General features: G+C 32.4%; 1 long non-coding RNA gene across 1 annotated transcript; it reads right to left on the reverse strand.

Moving 5' to 3' along the window:
- Positions 1 to 590: 590 nt before the first annotated feature.
- Positions 591 to 2,581, reverse strand: LOC143253599 (uncharacterized). Its single transcript, XR_013029726.1, has 3 exons — positions 2,565 to 2,581; positions 1,553 to 1,613; positions 591 to 995 (listed from the first exon to the last, which is right to left on the reverse strand). It is a non-coding gene; the product is annotated as an uncharacterized LOC143253599 (long non-coding RNA).
- Between the last annotated feature and the right edge of the window lie 3,419 nt (positions 2,582 to 6,000).

Consider the following 6,000-nt stretch of genomic DNA (forward strand, 5'->3'; position numbering starts at 1 on the left):
CTACAAATATATTATTTCATACTGTTCACTGGAAGAATGACAAAAATATTCTTCTTATCTTAAACTTTTCAAAATACAATCAGTACTAAAATGCCAGTTCACTTAACTTTTGTTAAACAGATTGTTAGTAGTACCTAATCAGCTGCAATGTTTTAAGCCAGTAAACTGTAAAATACATCAATCATACAGTTAGATTGCAAACAAATACAACTCAAAGTGTAACTGTTTTAAACTTTTCTTGTGTAATCAACACTTTCTTATTCACACATATAGAAATAAATTCTTAATGCAACATAAAGAACTTATTCCGGTTTGATTAATTAACTTAAAATTCTTAAATTAAAGTTTATAAGATGGAATAGCTATAAAAATGATTGTGGTCAACAAAACTTTATAGATTTTTTTAATTTGTTCATGTGCAACCTGTTACTTAATAAACAACCAATTTGTTTTCTCAGTATAAACAATTTATAATAAGCTAAACTATATCTAAAAGTTTTTATCATTCTAAAATATTTTTTAAAATTTGCAGCTATTGAAAAGTAAGACTCAGATGGAAAGTTAGTGTTAAAAACCAGCAATAAACAAATAAACCTTGACAGTAAGTTTTATTATGGCAAAACTGAAGGAATAATAGTTTATTACATACATCCAATCTCATTATCAACAGTATACTTGCAAAAATATGCAGGTGTTTTCTTACAAAAGAAGACAATAAAACTGCATAAAACTTGTAAAAAGTACAGTAAGAAGACATGCTCCAACCATTTTAGTTTATCTTTAGATGTTTATTTTAGTCATAAAATGAAATAATAGTCATACTGGAAGTATATTAAAACAGAATAAAATACAAACTACTTGTTAGAACGACGAGAAGGCTCAGGCGCAGTAGGAGGAGGTGGGGACCACGTCTATCAAGATCTTCAATGTATGCCATGAGAAGTTTACGTCGTTAGGTCTGATATACTATCTAAGATGAGATAACGCTTGTCTTTCTGAAAGGTTACAAGCAGAAAACTATAATGAATTCTACTGATATTTCAATCAAATATACCATCATTTACAGATTAAAACACTTCTCAGAAACATTTAAGCATTGAATGTTTATCAGTTTTATATAAACTTAATTTTATAACTTCCTTCGATAAAATTAAACTTTCCTTGTTTACTTTATGCTTATATCAAAACATTCGTTACTTAAAAAAACCAAAACTTATTTACATGAGATATTGTAGTAACAATTACTTTACACAATAAACTATGTATATCACCAACCTCTATAACTGTTTCTATTAAATGTTCTTACTTACAAGAGATGTTGTAGTACTAACTACCTTACACAATAAATGATATACATCATCAACCTGTAGAATTGTTTCTATGTCTATTAAATGTTCTTATTTACATGATATACAGGAGTAATCACAACTTTACAAAGAAATTATGTGTATTACCAACCTATAGAATTGTTTCTACATCTAGTAAATGTTCTTATTTACATGTGATACTGTAATACTAACTTCTAAACAATAAATGATGAATATCAACCAACCTGAAGAACTGTTTCTATGTCTATTAAATGTTGTTCTGATTCTTCAATCATCTTCTTTGACCTAGATATTAATACAACTCATCAGCTACCATAATTCGTTACAAAATGTTGAACCAAAATGTCTCTTAAAATGAGTTTATTTCAGAAAATATACCCATTTTACTCTTTGATAGATTTCAATGAAAACACACATGCATTCTAAAATTAAACATTTCTGTTTGACATTTCAAAACCTTTAACAGCACTTCAGCTTTAAGAAGTTTTTAATTCTGATTTAAGAAGATAAGTACATTTACAACAATGGTTCTAGCAGTCAAGGTAATTCTAAGAAAATGTTATTGCAAAATAACAGAAAAAAGGGAGAGATAAATAAGTTGTTTATTCATGCACTAAGGAAATTATACCAAATAATATTTCTGTGGAAAAGAAATTGCAAAATTTTGACTTCACTCACAATTAGTATCCATACATAAAAATGAATACAGTATTAAAACAAATTAAGTTTATTAAAATAAACTGAAAAATATTTAATATCAAATCAAATCAAATCATTGAACCACATCTATGTCTATTAGCTGTTTCCAAATATAGACTGTTCAGAAGCTAATCTGTAAAACAATAGTTGGAAAGCGGTAATTTTAATTTGACAGTAAAACATACTTTCACATTTTTTAAGACTGAAAAAGTACAAAGAAATACAAATTCTAATTTCCATCTCAATGTCCCTATCATTTTAGCAAACATACAAATCAATACAGTACTTTCAAAAGGTAATAATACACGTAAGATCCAGTGGGGTAGCTAGAGGGGCAGGGGTACCATCTGTCCCGGGGACAGGATCAGGGGTGCCAAATTGATGTTACATAATTAGGAATTATGGCTTACATCTTGAGGAAGCATAAAAACTGACTTTGTCCCCAGGCACTGAAAACCTTAGCTTTTCCACTGATAAGATGCAAAATCCTAAAACTAATATGACTTAACTTTCCAAAAATAGGATTAAGAGACCTACTTGTATGTGATAATTTTGTCTCCTTTAGAAGTTCCGGAAATCAGTTCTGCCAGTATTCAACTTGTCTTTCAGATAATCCTTAAATTCACGCTCACACTTTCTATCACTTGAAGAGAACTTTGTATAACGAGGGTCTTCTTTTATCAACTTTTTACCTTTATCAATCAAAACTATCTGTTAGTTTTAGGCATGTGCAGACATTCATATGCTAAATGCATAAATTAAATAAACATATTAGGTGCACTATACAGATTTATAAATGACAATATTTACACAAAAGCAGATAGTAAATAATCATGAGAAAATCATTTTATTTAGCAGATCTATAACATGAAAATTTAGTAAAGACTACATTATTTTTCAGTTATATAAGGCCAACATGTTTGAGAATCAAGATTCCTGTATCCTTCTGGCAAAAGAATCAAATAAAATAGACAAGAGCACTGTGTGAGGATTGTAGAATATCATGGAAAAACCTTCAATAACAATACAGAAACTGTTAACACTCTCACTATGGGCTAGGCTGAATCAGCCAAGCTTGTAACCCCAAAATGTCTTTTCTGTACTATTAGCTCTAATATGTTTTGTGTATATTTTCAAAATTTTCCAAGTTATCAGTAAGGAATAAATCTTTTGTTGACAAAAAGATCCAAATTTTTAGTGGAGTATTTTTCCTAAATATTTCTCCAAAAATAAGAAGAAGTGAAAGTGTTGACTGCTCAAAATGAAAAGCGATTTTCACATCAAGGTTAAAAACAATTTTCTTCATCTGAAAATTGTCAAGTTGTATTTACATAATTTATAGAACTTCCTAAATAAATTTCAAATGTTTTTTTTCAGTAAAACCTTATATTTTAGCTGTTATATTCTCTACCTCAACTCTATGCCAGGTTGGTCAATTTTACCATCCTTATAATCAGCTAATAAATACTTGGAAATCAATCTAAATAACCTTTTTCTTTTTCTCACACAACTTCGACTTGTAACATGAAACTACATTTGTTGATCATACATAGCATTAGAGTATGCATCTATTTATATTTAAATGTAATTATTTTATTGCATTTTGAATGATGTGCAACTAATATTCACACCACACAAAGTTGTAAATCACTTAGACACCATCTAGGTCCCATTACCTGATCAACTCAAAGTAACATACCTCAGGTAGATACTTGATGGAAATTTATTATTATTATTTATTATACCTAATCTAATCTAAAATATTTCTAATTTTTAGATATTAGTTAGTTTGGTAATCATAAGTAAAGAATACACACAGAAAACAAAAATACAGTACTTGACCCTTCTGTTTACAACCATGTCTTTTTTCTTTATCATCTTTATTTGAGGAAAGTCTGTCAATCTTCATGGATCCTGCCCTAGCTTCGATTGGGCAGGTCGTTGCTGTTGGAAGAGGATTCCAGCAACTGAGGACATGAGGGAATGATTGTTCTGCATCTTGGGGTGGAAGAAAAAAAGATGTAATTGAGGAAATGCCCATACCAGGAACAAAGAAGTGGATCTTATGGTTTGCTGGAATGAGCGTCAGGGACAGAGATGGGTGTTGATGTTGATTCATCAACTTTGTTGACTGTGGAGGTCAAAGACTTTTCCACATGGTTTGAGAACGATTCTATTGGAGGCACAGAGAGATCTGTCTGCATTCCAATGTAGTAGTGGAATGAAGTGCAGCAGCAACTTTGGAGCCTGAGGGTCAGTAATGTTTTTGAACTGCCTTCAAACTCTGCACCTTTTTTCTTCCAGCCACTTAGGGCAAGAACAGAAAGTAGGATGGGTAAGAGCCATTGCAATTGATGCAATGAGGGTCTGTTTCATGCTTGGAAGCATCGTGGTCCTTGCCACCTTAATAAGCACTGCGATCAAGGAACCAGAACATGACATCTTCCAGTGACCACAACAGCTGACACTGAAACATCTGAGAGGGTTTGGAACATATGGCTATACCTTAGAATTAAGATAACTTGTTTTGATGGTTGCAGTGATGTAAATGTTAAAATGAGAATATTGGACAGCATCATAATTCCATCTTTGCAAGTGGAGATATGCCTCACTGCAGAAACTCCTTGTGTGGAGAGACCAGCAAGAATCTCCAACTCAGGGATGTTCTTTAAATTCCTCTAAAAGTATAACTCCTCGTGACAAATTCAAAGTAGCATGGGGTGTAAAGTCATTGAGTATATTCCCCAATTACCTTGAATGTAAGAGAATTTCACTGTGTTTAGATATGGATGTCACCACAGCAAAGCTTTTGACTGACTGGAGAGCCAGCAAGTCCCTCTCATCCCTTCTGAATAAAAGGGAGACATTTGCCCTGAAGGTTTGTCTAAAAGAAATGTAATATAAAAAATGAGGTACAGGTGTTACAGATTATAAAGATTGCTGCTCAGAATCTTCAAAGTGGTCGTTTACCTATGGGCTGTTTTTTCACTATTTTATTTAAGTTTTTATTTGGAGGATCCATAATAAAAAAATGTTTTGGTGCCCACTGACTCCACCTACCATGGAAGCCCTACTAAGGGATGCACTACAATGCCAAACAAAGACACTAGAGCAATGCCAGGGTGTTGTGAGCACTATACCCAAACACCAGCATCAGATACAATGTCCACAACACCTGTTGAGAACATCCAATGCTGGTACTTGGTTAACCCTAGCCCAAGTAGACTAGCTGAATTCAAGGCCAAAGTGGTGTGTTTGGGTTAGACCCCTCAACCACTAGGATCCTCTCCTCCCCTTCATGGGTCACCATGCATGCCAAACAACTGGGAGGATGTTTAGATCCCAGAGGAGGTAAATTGAAAGAACAGAACCTTCCCTGGGAGGTCTCCTCACCAAAGACGGGAATTCACACTGAGGGGTGTGAAAAAAGGAAGGGATATAATAGACTGATGTGCTGTTTAAAATTTTAGAAATGCTTAAGATGGTAGGCAGATCAAGACTGAGATAGCTTTGGGTGAAAGAAAGTAGTATCATTTTAGAAGATGATATTAAACAGAAAAGTACATTAGTGGTTTGGTCTTTCTGACTTATATCAACATAAAACAAAACAACTGCAGGCTATAAACTTACATTATAGTTTGGCAATATCTATAAGTATGTCACTTGCAACAAAAGCAGAGGCTCAAATAGAGGGAGAAAGATTATCCAATTTGTGTAATTTAGAGCAAACAAGTGGCATGAGATACAGAAAAGACTGATAATTCAAATACCTTCTTTTTTTATTTGGAAATTAAAACATATAGCAATAAAATTTATTTATTAACTGAACTTTGAGGCTAAGTTTATTTGTATAAATTTATACGTGTAATTTTGAATTAATCCTGTAAAAAGGTAATGACATGTACACTTTAACTTATCCCCATTTAAAAGGTTAAATGGCCAGGTATAACCATTATAAATAGAGTAGACAGCC

The sequence above is a fragment of the Tachypleus tridentatus genome, chromosome 6 (genome assembly GCF_004210375.1).
Source record: "Tachypleus tridentatus isolate NWPU-2018 chromosome 6, ASM421037v1, whole genome shotgun sequence".
In the NCBI taxonomy this organism is placed as follows: Eukaryota; Metazoa; Arthropoda; class Merostomata; order Xiphosura; family Limulidae; genus Tachypleus; species Tachypleus tridentatus.